Here is a 20,857-nt window from a genome sequence, read left to right on the forward strand (position 1 = left end):
TAATAGAACTCTCCACATAAATCGTGTTGAGTTCTATACTTGAAAATGGATTTACACCCAGGCGGTTTCCAGCCCAGTGAACATAAGTGGTCATATCAGTACATTCTACATATTTTTAAAACAGTAGGTTTCTAATGTTTGAGGTTTTCTGTAAGAAACAGAGGGGACCAGATCCCCACCTAGTGTTAATTGAGGTAATGCCACTGATTGACACCAGTGAGGGAGCTGGCCGCAAATATTCTTTTAGTTATAGAAGAAATATAATTACATCCAGACATGGTATGCTAGGAACAATAAACTAGCATGTGTTCGACACCACATTTCCAAACATTTTTAGCACCTAAATGTCCTAGAGCACTCTAAATTCCATACACTTCTCTCATTTTATTTCCTAGCCTGATTTCCTTAAGCTATCACAGCTTGGCCTCAACTCTTCAAATGGTCTTGTTCCTCCCATTCTTCTCCCCTTCCCCAACACACACATGCACACACACAGCTGTATAGGTATTATCAATCAAATCTTATAATTGGTGAAGAAATAGATTACTCAAACAGCTATGGCAGATATCTATCCCAAACTATGTACAACAAACAATTGCATATAAAATGGACAACCTGCTTGCGGTTAAAGTAGCAAATTAAGTGTTATTTAAGGGGAAGAGGGCGGGGGGCAGGAAGGAATACAAATCCAGCCAACACAGGATGGATGTAGCAAGAGAATAGAAGTACTAATTTGGCTGTACTAAGTGATAACTTCATAGATCTATCTGCTGGCTTTCACTTGTATACTTTGACAGGTGCTGGTATTGGACATCCTAGTAGTTTCTAAGTATGCTCATCAGCAACTGCTAAGATTTGAAATGACATGTTCCACTTGTACCTTTTTCCCTACACCAAGTTTTATATTGCAATTAAATCCTTCATCCTTCCATGAGAGAGGAAGTATACTGCCTATTTTGGTGCCCCATAAGGCAACAAAGGTAGGAGGATCATCCCTTTTGAAATTATCAGAAAGATCTTTGCAGGGTGCTATGCTTCTGCTTGGACACCATGTGATGCTGCTTTGCTCATTCTGTCCTTCAGCACTGCGTCTAGCTTCTTTTTGACCAGGGATTTTCATTCAGCTCTGACTGCTTAGTGTTTTTATGGATGGTTCAATATTTTTTAGGGATTCTAGGGACAGGCATATTTTAAACAATACACTGAGTATTAGCCTGAGCAAGGTACGAGAGCTGAGGACTGTGCTAATAAGTAACTGACCTGTAGGAGTAGAGACTGAATAAAAGGAACCCAACAACACAACTGAGTGGGCACTGCACATACTCAGGGTTATTGCACATTATACATTATAATTATTATGCATGCTGACTCCTAAATGATACAAGGTGACTGACTGAAATCAGTAACACAAAGCTTTGATTCACATAAGGTTATAATTTCACTCTGGCATATTTGAGCTCTAATTTACTAGAATGTCCATTTTTCATAGATTTCATAAACATTAGGGCTGGAAGGGACTTCGAAGATCATCAAGTCCAGCTGCCTGCCCCAGAGGCAGGAAGTCAGCTAGGGTCAAAGGATCCCAGAAAGATAAGCGTCCAAATTCACATTCATGATCTATATATTCATAGATTGTAAAGCCAGAAGGGACTTTGGAAGATCCTCAGGTCCTGCACCAAGTAGGAAAAATACCTTGGGGTCAGGTGACCCCAGCAAGGTGACTCTCTAGTCTTCTCTTGAAGATTTCCAGAGTAGGTGAGTGCACCACCTCTGGAGGGAGCTTATACCACAGTCTGGACACACTGACCGCGAAGAAGTTTTTCCTAATGTTGAGCCCGAACTGATCTTCCAGGGGTTTGTGGCCATTACTCCTGGTTTTCCCCTTGGGTGCCCTGGTGAACAGTTGCTCACCGAGCCCTTGATGTACTCCCTTAGTGTAGCGGTCAGCTGCTACCGGGTCCCCTCTCAGCCTTCTTTTCTTCAGGCTGAAGAGTCCCAGATCCCTCAGCCTTTCCTCATATGGCTTGCCTTTTAAGATGCTGATCATATGGGTGGCTCTTCTTTGGACTCTCTCAAGCTTGTCCACGTCCTTGTTAAAGTGTGGTGCCCAGAACTGGACGCAGTGCTCCAGCTGCGGTCTCACCAGTGCTGAGTAGAGCAGAAGAATCACCTCAGTTTTGCTGGAGATGCATCAATTGATGCCTGCCAGAGTATTATTTGCCCAACAGGCTACAGTATCACACTGCTGGCTTATATTCATATTGTGGTCTATTATTGCCTCCAGGTCCTTTTCATTTATAGTGCTAGTCAGTTTGGTGCCACCAAGCCTGTAGGTGTGTTTTCATTAATCAAAACAAAAACAGGGGCACCTGGGAATTTTATTTTCATCCAATTCCTACAGCTACATCTTCCACATAGACATTAATGGCTGTTCCCTGAAAGAAGAAAAGAGGTGTAATATCATTTTGTAATGAGTCATCAATGACTCAATGTCTAGATGGGAGGAATTACCAAGTAGGGATCCCTAGGGGTCAGTCCTGGGTCCAGAAATTCAACCAAGGTAATAATTTAAAAGTAGCAGCAGCGAGAGTGTGAGAGCAGCAGCGAGAGTGGTTGCGAGAGCAAGAGAGCGAGGCAGTGAGAGAGCACGAGAGTGAGAGAGCACGGCAGCAAGAGAGAGAAGCGGTGAGAGAGAGAGAGAGAGAGATAACGCGAGAGGTGCGCACATGCACAGGGGCACACAGAGAGAGACGGTGAGGGAGAGAGAAAGAGAATCCTACTTTCTTTTCTCCCTGCAACCCTAGTTGGAAGCATCTTACCTCCTTGTCATGGTGTTAGCTAACTCTCCACCCTGGCCACCATCAGTATCTACTAGTCCTCATTTAACTTTATAGAACATAATTGTGACCCGATTAATGTTCCAAGACGTGAACCCATTTAAAGAGCATAGGATCTAATAAGGTGGAAGATTGATCTGTTGAACTTCTGTGCCAACTTCTTGTGAGAAGAAAAGAAATCAATGTTTCCAGTATAACTTTTTGTTATCTTATGCAGTGATTGTTCAGCATCAAATACCTTGTATTATTTGTTTCTCTCTGACTCTGTGCCCTCACTTTATAGATATCTGTTCATAGGAAGAAATTGCCAAGAAAGGTTTTGAAACTCCTCTTTCCAAACCAGGAAGATTAATTTTCCTATTCAGCAGAGTAGATATGGAAATAGAGAATTCAGAATGGTTTGATTGTTTGGCCTCTGAACAACCTTTACAAAGGCAGCCAGAGGTAAAACCAGTTATCTGTGGCCAGACACATATTAAATTGTTTCTCTGATGGATTTGTAATTACATGCGGAAAGTTGATGTCAAATTATACAAAGGGTCTGATTTCAACACAAAATCCTGGAAATTCAAAGTCAAATCCATCATATAACTAGTTTCCTCAGGATATTACAGCTAAAGTAGTTCTATCGAGTGTCTCAGAACAGTACAATATGCCTTACATTATAGCCAGTGACCAGCACTGCAATGATTAAGGTTAAGAATCCTTTTCCGTTTAAAGGTAGATTTGCTAATTGCTCTTAATCCACATGTTCTTAAATTTGTTGCTTCCTGTAAGGCTGCTAGGGAAAGTGAGAGGGGGTTGGGAAGTCTGGGCCAAAAGGAGGAACAGTGTGAAAATAGATAGCTGGGCAAGAGGAGAAAGGGGAGATGGGTATAGGAGGGAGGAGCGAGATGTGTCAAGAACTGAAGGAAAGCTGTTTCTTGAAGTATATCTGAGCATCCCTCCACAGCCCCTGTTGGAACTGAGCCCTGGAAGAACTTGTCTAAGGCAGTATGAGCCTTTCTTGTATGCTTAAATTAAAAACAGGGTAGGAGCATCCCGTTGGGGAAATCTTAGCCCCTTTCCCTATTCCAGAACATGGGTATGCTGTAACCAGTACTAAGACTATGGAGCTTCGTGCATATCATGGTCTCTCAAGCACCGGTACTGGGGAGGGGAAATGAGAGCAATCACTGACACAAATATAGCCATTCATACCTATCAGAGCAATTGTTTCAGACTGTATTAATCTCCTTAAAGTTTTCTTGTTCCATTGAGAATATCACATTGAGATATCCCTTTACCTTTCTTTAAGATTCCTTTCCTGTTAGCAGGTTAACTTTTATAGATACTCATGCTTACTCAGATTTTTTTAAAATTGGGTGTAGGTTTAGGATAGTTTGAGACATGTACAACACATGCCCCCAGAGGCTGGGGGGGGGGGCACAGCAACCACCTGCAGGCAGCAGCAGTGGGGGTGTGGTGACAGCAAGCAGGGAGCTCCCGCAGGCAGTGAGAGTGGTGATGGTGGCATTGGCAGGGCAGTGGCAAGTGCCAACTGGTGGTCACAGATGCCACCAACAGTGTCAGCCAGTGACAATTGGCGACCGCCGGAAGACACCGCTGGGGATGTCAGTGGCAAGGGGAGAGGAGTAATGAGCAGTGACCACCTGCAGGCACTGCTGGCAGCATTGGTGTTGCTTTTCTCAGGGGTGCACTGCAAATCTCAGGGGGTGCACGTGCACCTGCATGCACCCCTTACATATCACCAATGGTTTGAGAACATTTGAGGAAGGGGTCAAGATACAGCAACCCCTAATAAAACAGCATTTTTTAACTTTGAAAAAGTTCAAATTCAAATAAAAGCAAAAACTCTGACCTGCCAAATCAAACTATTTCTCTGATTGGACTTCATGGAGTCTTAGCTTTGGATGCTTACCCAAACTAGTGCATGGTACCCACTTCAACTGCAGAGAAACACTGTTGAGCACATTATTGAACAAAGAGTTTAGTCTGCCCCTCTTTGTAGAGTTGAACACATAGGACCTGGAAATTTCCCAGCGCAGGTCTGAGTCACTTCCTCACTCTCTTATAGAAGCTGGTATCATTAAATTATTTCTTGAACAACTAGTATGATCAGCCATATTTAACAAAGAGGAAGTTACAGGAAGTGAAATAGTTGTGGCGCTAGCTACTTAGGAAAACCAGATGCAAAGGTTCATTCTTGCCATAACAGATATCTAAAGGCTGTTATGAAAACATGAATCCCATACACCTACCCCACCCTCGAGCAGGGGCTGAAAACGCCCCAAACCAGACTCCCTTTGCTCCCTTTCCCTTCTTCCATTCTGAAAACAGCTTGAGGCTGGGAGACAGCAGAAACTGAAGTTACAGAAGATGCTACATTTTTAAATATCGTCCTGTGACCCCTCATGCAATAAGAGTTCAGATTTTCACCTGATCAGCCATTTTTAAGTTGTCTGCAGCCAAGCACTTGTGTTTGACCACAGCTATAATCAGTTTTCTGTGGCTAAATTAGGTGAAAATTCTCACTTCGGACCATCCCCAATATGTTCATACACTAAAAGCTAGTAAAATGCTAATGACTTAACAGAACAAGGTGAAGAAATGGATCTGGAAATAGCACTGCAAGAGAGGGGCACAGGACAGAAAAGGGGAGAGAGGCACTGATTTCACTCATGTTCTTAAAGAGTTACTGTAATCACCATACGATTAAATGGTGCCACAGTTAGATTTTATTTTGTTTGGGGGCATAGATCATGCCTAAAGTCTCACTAATTGATCTTGATAGCTACTTACACATCCTTAACCTTCATGTAGTGCCAACTAGGTTTCATTTGGAAACCTACATAGTGATAATTAATGCTCCCTCCCCCCCAAAATACCATTTCTCTTTCATATTAAAAAACACTAGGAAATATACTAACAACAAACTTTGTTGGGAGATACTTACACTTGCTCAGGGTACCTTGTACTCTTCCAGAATACCAAGCAAATTCAAACTTCTGAAAACCAGGATAAGGTATAAAATAGACTTGATCCTGCAAGCTGTATGTACCTAACTGTTAGTGTAGAGATCAGTGAAATATATGCACACATACATAAAGCCAAACTAAGCACATGCTTAAGTGTTTGGCTGGATTTGAAACTGAGCATTCTGTACTTGGCAAGATTAACTCCTCGATGAGCTATCCAACTAAAAGAAAACTGTAAAATACCAGTAACAGTGAAGCTGGAGACTTGAAGAGTCATTATTTCTGCATTACTAGGAATGACCCCAAAGCACATAATTATTTGGGGGGGCTGGAGGGGAGGGACTTGAATTCCTAATTCTTCCAAATTGACTTGGATATACGGGTTTTAAAAAAATCACTTAAATAAGAGCTACACTGTTTCCTCCAAACAGTACATACCAGAAAGTCAAATCTTTCTCCATGTGAAATCCTTTGCCTCTATCAAAAACCTAGAGTACCATGATGGGCGCTTTTTTTTTTAAATACTTAATATTTATCACCATAGAAAAGCACATTTTGAATACAGATGAAAGCATCCTACTGATCATAATAGGATTTTCAGATAGAATACTGCTAAGCAATACTAATGACATACAAAGTCATCTTGCTCATTAGAAAAATGCACACTTATTTATTAACAAATGGCACAAAGATAGTTCCCTTAACAGATATGAGAGAACAATAGCAAGTGAAAGATAAACAGTGGTCCCCTGCATTGAGCATGAAAGGGGCTGTCAAATTCATTCAAAATATCTTTTTCTGTTTGTCAAACAACAGATACATCATAAGTATTCCTGCAACTACTACTGGAGCTTTATAATACTGATTGGCTAAACGATTATCAAGGACAAAGAGTAAAAATATCTTTGTAATATAAGAAAAGAAAAATGCTGCTCATTTGTTTCTACTAAAAAGGCAAAAGGTAATATTTTACTAACTTCTAAAAATATTCAGTGAAGTGAGTTATCAGCGTGTGCAAAAGAATTCTGAAGAAAAATATCAGTTTCCCAGGTCCATAAGGAACTTAACTAAACTTCATCTCTTATTTAAGAAAAGCTTCTTTTTTTTTAAATTTATCAACATCTCATTAATACTTAACAAGGTACCTACAAGATGGGGGTTTTTATTGCTACTGGCTAAAAACACATTCAAAGTAGAATTATACTTTGCATCTTTCATTCAAGACCTATTGCATGTAACGCACACCAAAAGCTTTACCTAGTTTGGCCTCCTTATATCTTCTTTAATTGAGCCTTAATAAAAAGACTGTGTTCTGGTGTGATATGTATTAATTGGTTTTCAAGAAGAGATGCTTGAAGCAATTTAGACATCTGAATTAGGGATTCATTGCAACATAAATACAAAATTTAAACCTCTTTCATCAGTCAAAAGATTGAGTTTGAGCTAAACCCACTGACACACACAGACTCTGGGTTTAATTTGTACCCAGGTAGCTGGGTAAAAGTATTTTTGTAGTAGATTGATTTATCAGCTGCTGAAGACTAAAGCAGGACTGGATCCTGAATGTGTTAGAGACTGTCACAGAGGGAGAGCTTAATTTATCAATTTGCCAGTTTCTCAGCAGAGGCTGTTAATGACAACAGCATGAGGCTGCCTTCTAGCAGGAGTCAATGGAGTTATTTTCCTAACTTTTTTATTTTTACACTTTTTCTCTTTGCAGACAAATGCAAGATGTGTCAAATATACCCAAGAATGATCTGAAATACAGAGAGAAATGTGAGATTCATCGTGAAGGCCTTCATGGAGCTCCCTGTTTACCTAAAACTCAGTTTTCAGTGCCATGCATAAAGCTTTTAAAAATCACCTGTTTATTGAATGTTATGTAGTCACTTTATATGCAATAAGAAACTGTGTTGTCTGGACATTATAACTCTACTGGTGCTAACAAAAGCCCAAGCACAGAACAGAACAAAATGTATTAAAAGTGAGCCAGTCAGTAGCTGCTCTTTGTGAAATGCTATGACCAAATCAACATAGACTTTAAAAATGAAACCAATATCTAATGCAAATTCAGCTTGCTTATAGCCAATTATACCAACCTGTAGAGTGTTACCAGAAAACAAAAAACAGGGTTACCTATATTGCCCCTAATTCAAAAGAGCACTTAAATGCTTGACCTTCAGTCCTTTTAATTTAAATTAACCATGGGCTTTTCTGTTGTTCCAAAGCAGGGGCAAAATATGGCAAACCTATAAAAATTATATATGTACTCCAGCAATCATTCTTCCCCTTCCCCCAGCAAGAGAAGATAGGATCAAGTAAAACACTTAATAAGAAATATTGTTCAAGACAATAAACTTCACAATGATTTACATATCACTAGCAAGCTCTGTGTTCCTGCATGTTTGACAAGGTGCTTAGTCTTCAACAGTTTGTAGCTTGTTAAATTGACTGTGTTCGGTTGTTTGCATCAGGGTCCCTGGGCCAGGCAGCTGTTTTCTGTGCCTGTCATCACCTTAGAAGGAATACAAATAGATCCCCCCCAGCTCCCCCCAATACTCCTCACAGCACACAGGCTCCTTGGCACTATGCATTCCTGTGTAGGATGCTGACCCGAAAATGAGACCATGGGCAACTGGCGCCTCCTGAGTCAGGGGGAGCGCTTGCTGACTGTCGAATGGAGGGAGGGGAGGCAACTGGGAAGGGAGGAGGTCCCCCTGTGGCCAGTCCTGCCAACCCAACCTGCAAGTGACAGCAACACGCCACTGGCTCTTCCAGGCACACCTCTGGCACATATGGGTAAGCATGTTCAGCCGTGGGGGGGCGGGGGCACGTCTCCTGGCACCCCGCTCCCTGGCTGGCGCTCTCAGGGGGGCACCAGTGCTCTTGCCTGCCCCACCACCCAGAAACACTGGCTAAGGGGGTACACCAGCGCTCTAAGGGGGTGCACATGTACACCCTATGTGTCACCACTTAATGAGACAATACCAAATCTCTGAAAATCCTTCACTATTCATGTGACATGATAAAATAAACAGTGCAATCTTTCTTCTTGCCTGATTGGCAGTTAAATATAGCACTTTAAATATAATGGCTCATTTAACAAGGGTAAACTTAAAATGCTTCACCCATTTTTAAAGTGCTGTAGAGCTGTGCATTTCTGTTAAGTCAAGCAGTAAAGTGCTTTAAATGGCAAAAAAGTAACTTCTGTACAGTGAGGTGACCCAAGAACAATGGTCTCTTCTTACCAGGAGACCTCCCAGGTGTTCTCAATTTCTGAATGATTGCCTTAATAGAGGAAGGACTTGGGCACATTTTTGCCTCTAGAACACCTGGAGTTCTCCACAGGAACTGAAGATAAATAGAAGAGCATTAAGGAGCATGCAGAGACCATCAAAAAGCTGTGATCAATTGACATCATAGGCTGCTTGCAGATGTTTAAAAAACAAAAAACTACCATGTTTTACTGGAAGAAGCACTGTATTACTTCAGTTTGGCTCTGCAGCGTCTGTAAAGATCAGGTACTTCAACTTTAGCTAAATGTCCCCAAAAGCCCTGCTGATTCAATCAGCATTAAATAAAAGTCCCAAAAAAGCCCCCTAAAGTGTCCAATCTCTACAAACATTAGGCAAGCCAAATGAAAGTAATACACTGCCTCTCCTGGGCATGCATGGGGCTTCCTTTCTCTGTTAAGGCAATCACTGGTGCAGGAATACACTGAGTTTAAAGTAAAGCATGGGGGGTTTTTTGTTGGGTTATATTTTTTTTGCTCTTTTCACATCTGCAAGCATCCATAGGCCATATCCACATGAGGGTGGATGTTTCATTCCCTGGGGGAAAGTAGCAGTGGCACACCTTGTGTTGAGTCTAGTTTTCCCTGGGGCACACCTGTGTCACGCACCCTCTGGCAAGTTACCCCAGGTGGGGTAGGGGAGGCTGGGGCCAGTACTGGGCTGGCCCCGAAGCCTTACCTGGGGTTCTGGGAACCTCCTGGGGCTGCAGCAATGGTCATCCTGTCACCTGGACCTGGCCACCAATCAGAGTATGGCTCTGGTTTCAAGTGGCCCCCACGTGTGCTGCTCTGCTTTGTATGCATTTTTTGACCCTTGCAGTGCACAGAACACCTCAATGTCGGGTATGTGGCACTGCAGACATGTCTGGACAACCACATGGCTGCACTTGTCTAAACATGGCCATAACGTTCTTCTTTGACCTAACCAGACTAAAGCTATTGCTGATAGAAGTCTTGAGGGACCTGTTGCCATCCCAGCACAAATGGATGCAATAATTTGCAGAACCCACATTATTGCCGGTGCCAGGAGAGCACTGACACTCACAGAATAATATTTATAGTCAGAGAAAGGCACTACTGGTATTCTCTAAGGCTATGAACACTTCTATTTGTACCTATACAAAAATGCAAACACAAACCAGAAAAATTTTGAGTATCTAGTTCACAACTCGGACTCCAAGAGTATAGAGAGATATAACATGTAATGTTCCAAGGACCTTTTAAACCACTAAAAAGTGAGGGTACAGAAAGTGCCCAGGAATGAAGCACCACAAATGGGTCAGAACTGTATCAAAAATGACCCTGCATGAAACAAGAACAGCTCTGAAGCAATTCACCTGGAAGACTTTCATGCTATAGTTGTACCTTCCAGCTAAACACAATAAGGAGTTGGTCAACCTGCTTGGATTCCAAAACATGCTAAATCTCACAGAGACCTAAGGTAATCCTCTGCAAATCACTCCAGCTCCACTGCCCTGGGGCCCATAGGGCCTGCTTTACGTGTTTCCTCATCCTTTTAAAGCTAAGTGCAAAGGCATGCCTCAGATGCTTTTTGGCTTCTCCAGTGTGGGTTACTTGGGCACCCATTTAACCCCTGCACCCAAAAAAAATTTGCATCCACAAAACACTCCACAGGCTGGAGACAAGTGGAGATCCTGGACCTTCTTTCCATGTAAGGTGAGGAGAACACCACAATGCCCTCCGAGCCTTTGAAACCAGGCCACATTGCGGTAGAGATAAGAGTGTAAGACTACAACAATGATTAACATCAATGCTGAGCCAAGGCAGATTTCCTAAAGATATAGTATAGGGGAAGCCAGGGTACCAACTAGGTTTTGGGTACCTAGCAGGCTATGTGTGCTTCTGCAAGGAATTGTGGTACATCCTGTCCACAGATCAGTCCATCAAGCCTCACCTTGCCACCAATCTGGTAGTAGCTGTGTGATGATAGAGATGACACAGACCTGCAGAACTGTGAGGAGGCTCCAGCCCAAGCCCCAGCCAGAGCAGAGTCTCAGGAGAGAGAGGAGAATCCTAGTGAATCCATTCTCCTGTTCAGACTACCAAGCAGATGGACCAGCCCTGGGAACATGTCAGCTCAGATGGCATCACCCTCTGGGAGAACCAGCTGACCGTCCTATCAGGACTTCACGAATCTATTTCTACCACCATTGCAAACAGTTGTCCGACATTGACGCCACACAGTTCTCTTGCCACCATCCCTCCTGACCACCCTTCTTTTATCCTTTCAGTATCCAGGGCACAGCCACCTGGAGAGAATAGCTACACAGCTAGACACCAGCCTCGCTGGGAAGAGGACACCCATACTATACCTGCATCATTAATTTCTCTGCCCCTCAAAATTAATAACCTTGAGTAACTCAGCCACAGTGAAAATGAGCCCTGCAATGGCAGGAAGCATCAAACCAAAGCCCATAATTTGTACCCTGTTTTTGGCACTCTGCTGTCTTGGAGAGTGATACATTATGGCCCAGACACAGGCTGGAATACCCTAGCTGTGGAGAATTGAAATAGCAGCAGCTTTGGTGTATGAAATACCATAGCTGGGAGGATCCCTCATGTTTGCCTGGCACTGAAGTGCTCCAAATTAAGACAGACTTTGAAATGCTTTACATGTCCATTTGTCCATATCTTAAGTCACCTGCACATACTGTGACATATCAATAACAGCCATACGAGTCCCAGAAGAGCCAACCCTGCAAATTACATGCCTCAGCCTTCAGTATAAGTACCACTAACAGCAATGATGACAAAGATGTATGTGCAATTCATTATCTCATATGTAAAGCCTGAAGTAATTATAGTGCATTAATTCCAACATCTAATTACAGTTTATGGGTCAAAGTGTTTAGCAAAAAAACATTTAGGAAAGATTTTCATTTAATTATTTCCCCCCCCCCCCCACAGTTGGGGGTTAAAAGGTTCTAAAGGACATTTTGGGAAGTGAAATTACTATTTTCCAGCTTCATGCAGTAGATAAAGAAAGAGGGGACTAAACAAAGAGAGAGAAGGGAAGGAAAGCATCCTTCCAAAGACAGGACCGGAAATTGAAATATCAACATTTTTAGTTTTAAGAACCAGACCTTAACTTTGAATTGAAACAAATATGAAAAAAAAAGCAAAGATTTTTAACATATTTTGAAAGGAGCCTTTGTTACATTTTTCAAAAAATGAAATTTTACACGATAAATCCAGACTTTTGGGCAGAAAATTTCAAATCATTATTTTTTCTTGTGAAATTTACTATGACAAAAATGGGTTGGGGGGGGCATTAGATACTGCAAATCACAAGCTGTGTTGCACAAATTTAACTAGTGAGTCAGTGGCCTATAAGCTCTGTGCAGTTACCATCCTAAATGAAAAAATCCCCTACATATTTATTACACCCAAGTCTTTTTTTCTTCTCTATTGTTAAGACAGACTCATGTTCTTGAGAGATTATACAGTCCCTTGACTCCTGGGAACCAATATTTCTTCACACATGAAAGGCAGCAATGAGATCTATCATCATCCTTATTTTGCAGAGCCAGAAACAAAGGCCCAGGGAAGCTAGGCCACACTTTCAAAGGTAGGCTTATACTTTATATTCCTTGAAAAGTTAATCCATGCTTGAGCACCTGAATAAGAGTGGCCTAATTTTCAAAAGTTGTGAGCTCACAAACTTCCAGCTGAAGCCAATGAGAGCCATGCCTGCTCAGCACTTCTGGATTTAGGAGTTTAGCCTTAGGCTCTTATGTTTGAAAACTTTGATCTGTGTGACTCACAGACCGAATCATGTCTAAGCTAAGATTAATCCCTTGTCTTTGTCTACTAGAGTATGCTGCCTGCCATCCTATTCAGTTGTCTTTCCAAGTGACCCTGGCTCATGTTTGCTCTTCCCTACAGGAGTTGATCAGCCTCAGGCAGTTGACTGTTAAAGAACTTGTGCTATTTCTAGTGCCATCAGCATTACCTTAAGACTGCAGTACTCCCAGAAACAGTGCTGTGATTTGGGGTTTCCCCTCCAGTCAACGATACATAACCACCATTTTGCCAGGCCCCAAAAAACCTGACCTGGATGGCTATAATATCTCATAAAAAACCAGTGTCAGATGTTCTGCCCTAGCTGTCCATTTAAATTAGTCATGGTTTCAAGGCTTTTCAGAAGGAAAACAGTTAGAAATCATTTTCCTTTCCCCCCTCCTTTAATGAAAGCTGAAATTTTCTGTTGCAGAGATGAACAGTCCATAATCCCTCACTCCCTCTTCACCCCAGAGCAAACTAATAAGACAGCAAAATCTGTTGGACAGAATGAAGCAAAGGATTAAGAGTTGAAATTATAAGTAGATAAAATGGGCTAGATTCACTTTAGACTTTATCCCAGCATTACGTCAAGGGTGAATCTGGCCTTGAGTAGGTGTAGTTTTTATCTAATACCAAACAAGATAAAATATTCCCCCAACCTATCTGGTGGTAATTAAATACAAGCCAGTTCCTATAAGGGGCCTGGCTCTCTCAGGATAACCCTCTTAGGGCTGAACGTGTCAGTAACCAATATAGGCAACTGAGCTTTCAGATGAGCATGCACAGATTTATACCCACACCCACTCTTTCTGTAACAGCCATGTCACTCCTCCTTTCAAACTTGTGCACTAGAAAAGGGGAAAGATTCAGTTATCCTTTGCATGCTAGCCAGCATGAATTCAAACGTTTGTATGCGTGTGCCTGGTACAGTATATTTCTGAGTTCTATCTGCATTGCATCACTACATGACAGTTGCTTTAATTAGGGTGAGATCCAAGACTTGGGAGAGAAAGTTCATAGTGTAATTAAGAAATAGTCCCCCCCTTTCCACCACACTCTTCTTTCATCTCTTCCTCTGCTCATTTTTCTGCTCCTCTCCTTATATTCAGACAAAGTTTTTCATTCCAAACTGGTTTGTTGCTTTGGCACCAGTTTTGCTGTTTTGAAAGCCAAAACACTGGTGACTGTTAAATCCTCCAAGAGAAGATAAAAGTCAGAAAGAGAAAGTGCAAGTGAGTGAAAGGATTTACACTGTTTTGAACTGCAGTAAATCTTTAAAGCAAATCCTGTTACAAGTAGTGCTACATCTTTAAAATATATCCTGTTACAAGTAGTGCTACAATCTGTGTTTTGTATCAAGAAATGTGGGATCCCTTGGTCAGGGGGCTGCATAGGCACAAGCACATGAGAATACAAGCTCCTTATGCTCAAGGATGAAGGAAGGGTTGGTCAGATACATAGAGGTTCTGCAGTTATTTGCGTGGGACATAATTGGCATGAAACTAATAAATGAATATTAAAACAAGAAACAATAGTGTCGTGTGTTATATTAATGCTTAGTGTTGTTCCAACATCAGTTTTCATAAGAGATACCCTGCCTCAAACTGTTTTGTATTTTGGGAAGGGTGAGCACCATTTGCAGGCAACTTTTAACAGCTATTATAACATATCATAGCCAATGTTATTTTCTTCACTTCTGAAATGTCAAAACAGAACAGATCAACAAATTTCTGTGTAAAATTCTTTTACTATATCCAAACCCCTTTTGAGGACTTTCTCTATCTCCATACAGCTGGTCCATCTTCTTCAGAAATGGCAGGACTTACAAGAATTCACCAAATATTCCGCATATTTATTCATCATATTATTAGATTACTAGATGTATTCGATCTTCAAACCCCACACTGCCTGCTAGCAAGAGGAAACCAAGTTAAGTGTTACTCCTAAAATCTACCATATTTTGTCTGTGTTTCAAATTATCATATTATTCAAACACTTCTGTGTATTTGTGTCTGTTTCTGCCTTTTTAGGACACCTTCAACATGTCAGTTCTTGAGGATCAAGTATACATTTAGAACAGCCTGACTTACAAAGCCCCAGAAAACAAATAAAGGTTAAAACTCAGCAGTGAAAAACTAAGTTGTAAAAGGGTAGGAGATTTAGGATCAAAACTATTCACTTCTAATTATTTATCACACACAGAGAAGAGGTTGCTTATCATACATTAGCATTAGTATTTATCCAAGGCCAGTGACTGAGCTGAAATGGCATTCAATCCAAAAGCAAGTGCATTTCAAAAAGTTCAGCAGTTATAAGAAGAAAAGGGCTGCATCACAACATAAGACTTTTGTAATCTAGTTGCACCTCCAATTTCTAAAACAGAATTTAAATGGAGATGATTGAAAACTCCCATCGTTAAGAGCTTGAAATTCAGCTGACTGCTGGTAACAGGAATGTCATCATTAATTACAGAGATGACAACAGTGCAGAAACAACAGCTGCTTTTAGAAGTCCACAAAATAATTTCTGAATGAACCATTTGTCACTTCCATGCTAACCTTGAATTTAAGTTTTCCCTAGTACAGGAAGTTAGCTGATGGAAATACAAGCAGTCAATGGTGACTTGGAAAATAAGGACTGCATTTCAGATCTACAGATCATTAGCTTGTATAAATCACTGTCACCTCAATAAAGTAAATGGCACAGTGCTGATTTAGATCAAGACAGACACTGACCCTTTGGCACCAAAATAGTGATCTGTTCTGCACTTACTAAAACAAATGGCAAGATTCCACTGACATTGCTAGAAGCAGGACAGGACCCATGCTTGCTTACACTTGACCACATGGCAAAATTGTTCCTTTTTAATTTAAATCTGTTTTTAAACCAATATTCATCTTTCAGTTTTCAAGGGTCTATCTTCAATTGCATTAAGGGTGTGCATATATGAACAATTTATTCAGGAGGCTGGACTATACCATGAATCACCTGTTCCAGGATAACAGGACCTGAATACATTTTTACCCCATATTAAGAAAAAGCTAATGTGTAGTAACCTACTTTTCTTATCTGGCTTAATTTCCACTTACTTGGGATAGGAGCAAGTTATTATGGAGTAGTTTGTAAATGGCCACCAGATCCCCTTGTGTGCTAACCACATCCCTCTTGAAGTGCCATGCTCAGAACTGGATGCAGTACTCCAACTATGCGTCCCTTGAGCCCATTCGCAATACTAGTTGGGGAGATGCCCCAGTCCCTGTTTAGGAATATGGAGGCAAATAATTCTTTAAAGAGGTCAGCTTTCTCATTTCCTGCAATCACCAGATTACCAAGCCTATCCTGTAGGGGCCCATTTTACCCAGTGCCTTCTTCTTACTTCCTATGTATTTGAAAAAGGACTTTTTATTATCCTTAATTCTGGTCGCTAGCCCTAACTCCATCTCTGCCTTGGCCTTCCTAACAGCCTCCCTGCAGTCCTGAGCAACGGAGGTGTAATCCTCCTTGGCAATAGTCCCTTGCTTTCACTGTTAGTACGCCTCCTTTTTTGCCCTCAGGCATGCTTGGATGCCTTCTTAGAACTCCTGGCCCCCTTAGTGCACGTTGGGACTGACTCCCTTTTTGCTCAGAGGATCGTCTCCTTGAGGAACAACCACCCGTCTTGGACTTCCATCTCATTGAAGCTCCGAGACCCCAATGCCTCTCCTACTAACCTTCTTAGCTTACAAAAGTGAGCCCTCTTGAAGTTGAGTACCTCTGCCTTGCTGCTTGCTTTCACCACCCTGCGCTGTATATTAAATTCCAGCAGGCAATGATCACGGTCACCCAGGTGGTCTAGTACCTGCAGACCCCTCCCCAGGTTGTCGCCTGTGGCAAGGACCAAGTCCAGCAAGGCATTTCCCCTGGTGGGACTATGCACCTCCTGGGTTAGGTGGAGGTCCTGTATCCCAGCTAGAAACCTCCATGAGTGGCTGGACCTGGCTGACTGCTCCTCCCAGCAGATGTCATGGATGACCTAAACTACCCAGCCAACCACATCCCTTGACTTTACAGCCTCCGTGAGCTGGCCTGAGAATTCCAGGTCCAGCTCATCCCCCCTGGTGAGCTGGAGGTTTGTAGTACATGCCCACTATCAAGTCCCTTTTTCCAAACCCCCCTTGCATTCTTACCCAGAACACCTCATTTTGCCCCTCCTCTGACCCCATCCTGATCATTGAGGACATGTATTGCTCTTTGACAATATAGCACTACACCCTGTACAGCCTGTATCCCTCAAGGTCTACAGCCCAGTCATGGGTAGAATCCCACCAGGTTTCCATGAGCCCCACTAGGTCTGGGTTTTTGCTAGCTAGCAGGAGGGTGAGTTCCCCATGCTTTGAGCACTTGTGTAGAGGCATTTGGGGCCTCCTGTAGGTGCCTGTGTCAACCCTTTGTTCCTAAGCCTGTCCTGGCCCCTGTCACTTACTAGGGTATGACCTGTGTATGTCACCTGGCTTGATGGAAAAGTGTCCTCATGTTCCTCTACATCCCCATCCCCCGGTAAACCTAGTTTAAAGCTCGCCATATGAGATCAGCCAGCCTAGAAGAAAAAACACACTTACCATTTGGGAAGAGATAAAGCCCATCCCGCCTGAGCATCTCCTCCGTGCGGAAATGCAGGTCACGGTTCAAGAACCTAAGGCCCACCTGGTAACACCAGCTCCGAAGTTGCCAGTTGAACTCGCTGATATATGTCTCGAGACAGGGGCACAGGTATCAGATTCTGTAGCAGAACAGACCATGGAAAAGGTGAAGCCTAGGTTATATCCAGTGGATGCATCTACACATGCACTGCTACTATACAGTAACTTACGGAATGTATCCCTATTTGTTACTTTATAAACTGGGATCCTTTTATGTGAATTTGAGTTATGAACAGTTTTCCAGGAATGCATGTACTGCATAAAGTGAGGGAAACCTGTACTGACCCGTTATTAAAAGCCATAAACATTAATGGCTACTACTGGGAAAGAGAGGAAGATTCTGAGTGCAATGGAACTTGGCTGAGGATTAGAGGCCTCAAACAGAAGTGGGACCATCCCTGACATCTGTAATAAAGTTAAAAGAGGAGAGAAAAGTTTGGATAGGGATAGACATGTCTTTGAAGGGGTCCAAATTCTTCACCCTTCAGTGAAGTAAAGACATGAAGCCCCACCAGAGCACTTCAAAATGGTTGTGAGAACATGAAAAAGCATAGTTCTCCAGCCAGGGGGCATGCATCTCAGCCACCAGAGGTTCCTGAGGACAGCTGAGCTCATAGAGGGACCCTCAAGAGGCATGTACTCATCTCTCGCTCCCTCATGGGTGTGGGATGGGAAAGAGAGCATTGTGGGATGCTGGAGTGTGCAGAAGTTTCAGAAAGTACTTCAAAATGAAGCACACCAGATTTTTTTTGGTTTTGTTTTGTTTTGGCTTGGCTTGGTTTTTTGAGAGAGTCATTTTTTATGCACTTGTTTAGCCATGAGTATCTGCACCTTCACTGTTTGCAGTGCTTCAAACAGCATGTCATCCATAGCTTCTGTCTCTCTACTTCTGCCAGGAGGTAGCCATGAGCTAAATTGTAAAAACATTATTTTTCTTTGTTTCCTTTTCAGGTTCACAAATGGTATTCGTGAAACCCATATCAAAGATAGATTGCTCTAGTTGTTTTCTCTCCATTTAAAAACGTTCTATTAAAGAAACTACTGTGATTAAAGAATCTTTCCTAGATACTATTATGTTCTTATCTTTGTTTAAACCGTGGGACACAGCTGCAGCTGTGAAGCTAAATGTTATCCATGATATTCAGGAGGGTTAATTCCTGATCTTCTACAGTTAACTAAAATAACTGCAGCTAGATTCTGCCACTGTGTTTGGTAAGAGTGAAGGACACCGAAGGTGTGCATCATTGGGTACATCTACATGTGTGCATTTACTGCACAGTAACTGAAATTACTGCATAGTATGGACATGCATATAACACTACACAGTAAATATGGTGACTTACACCAACTTGAGCATAAATTTGATGCCTACATAATCAAATCACCTACCTACATAACTGCATGTATGTAGGCATCAAATTTATGCCTAATTAGTTACTGTGTAGTAAGCAATGTACGTGTTGATGCCTGTCACAGGGCAGGGACCCAGGAGCAGCCGTAATCTCTCCTGGCACCCCCTACTGTGCCACGTTGTCTATCAAGCACCCTCGTTCTCACCCACCACGTCTTTGATGGTATATGTATTCTAAGGGAGGCTGCCTTCTTGTGCCCCTGGACATGGTGCTCTTATTTATCCTGGTCCTTGTTCTGTGAAGAGTGATTTTGGTGCACCCAGCCCTATGGGCTATTCATGCGTGGCTCCACCGCTCCTTATACCACGCCCCAAGCCTCTCAGGTGTACCGGACATTGTTGGGTCAACTAACTATTGCCTGCGCCCTTGCGGCCATCCTCCGGGCCTGCCTCTGTGTGCTCGCACCCACTCCGGGGCCTCTTATTCCCGCACGCCCACTCAGGCCTTGCCCACGCTCATGCCCGCACTGGGGCCTTGCCACAATTGGGCTCAGGCGGCCTCGGCCTTGTCTGGCCCCTAGACCTGTTACCTGTCAGCTCCATGTTCTTGGGGAGCCCTGACACAGGACACAGACTGTCTGACTCACAAAGATTCGCTCCCCCCCCCAGACAGAAGCTGATTCAGATGCAGTGAGAGACACACCTAAAACCTTCCAGATAAGGGTGACAAAAGTGAAACAACTGCCCTAGGTCTCATTTGCATCAGAGATGGGAACAGATGACCATTCATTTACATGAGAGATGGAGAACAGAAAGCCTGAAGCAGAGACTGCAGTGAATTCTGGGATCAGCGAAGCAGGGGAGCACTGCATGATGGGGAAGCTGTGTTCCAAATGCTCATCAACCCACACACCCAGCTCAGCATTTATCAGACCAGTTCTAATCTGGATTTACAAAGGACTTTTCCTCCCCCCACCACACACACACCTCTAAGCCAGAATAAGTTTACTAGGCATCTCGGGCTGTACATTCCCCAGTCCCACTATGGGAGGCCTATGTAAACTTAATTGGCTAAAACTCGGTTGCTGGGTTAGGGAATGCTGAGGCAATAGACCGAGTCAGAGGGGGTATGGGCAACATTTGAACAATGGTATTGGGTTCATCACAGCATCCAGCCCATTGGAGCCCTGTCCACAAGTGTTGTCATACTTTTCCCCAAGATGACTGCTGGAAGTCCTCTCCACAATAGGTTATGAACACTTCAATAATTGCCTTAAGTCTGTTAAAAGACTATAGTAAGATCTGGAAAAGTCATGCTAAGCTGAGGCTTGTTCACAGCAAGTAAAAATCCAAAACCCTGATGCTGCAATCTATTGTTTCTGAAGACACCAGGAGTTATCCCATCAAGTATATGTGCTATCCATAGGAATGTCAAGCTGGCTCCTAAGTAGGTGTTTCCTGAGTATCAGTCAAGTTCCTGAGATGTTCCAATCAGCTAACCCCTTGTCAATAGAAAAGACTATTTGATTTACACTATTGAGAATGCTTGAAAGAAGCTGAACTGGGGGTATAAAAATCTGAAAAAGCAGCAGCAGCGTGTGTTGACACCACTCGCTTTCTTCTGGAGAGGCTGCAAGAGGAAGATCATCTCCCTTCAAGGATCGTGCTGAGAACTTTGACCTGTCAGCTTTGCCGCCCTAGTGCCTTGGACTGGTGAGATCCCAGCGCTCTCTCTCTCTTTTCTTCTCCCTCTCTCTAAGCATAGATTTCTGAATTTGAACTGTATTAGTTAAGCTTGAGTAAAGTATCCCCAAATACTTAGTGAAACCAGGGTATACTGTGACTGTGTTTGTTTTTCCTTTGCATGTCTATTACTACCAGTGTCAATACATATTTCATCTACTTAGCAATAAATA

General features: G+C 42.6%; 1 long non-coding RNA gene across 1 annotated transcript in view; it reads right to left on the bottom strand.

The window, feature by feature from the left end:
* LOC149852218 (uncharacterized) overlaps positions 1–17,636 on the bottom strand; it is a 98,589-nt gene extending 80,953 nt beyond the window's left edge. The window contains exon 1 of the long non-coding RNA XR_016439439.1: positions 17,510–17,636. This is a non-coding gene — a long non-coding RNA (uncharacterized LOC149852218). The remainder of the gene's footprint in view (positions 1–17,509) is intronic.
* Between the last annotated feature and the right edge of the window lie 3,221 nt (positions 17,637–20,857).

Source organism: Crocodylus siamensis, chromosome 15 (genome assembly GCF_052110815.1).
Source record: "Crocodylus siamensis isolate JL-2025a chromosome 15, ASM5211081v1, whole genome shotgun sequence".
Taxonomy (NCBI): Eukaryota; Metazoa; Chordata; order Crocodylia; family Crocodylidae; genus Crocodylus; species Crocodylus siamensis.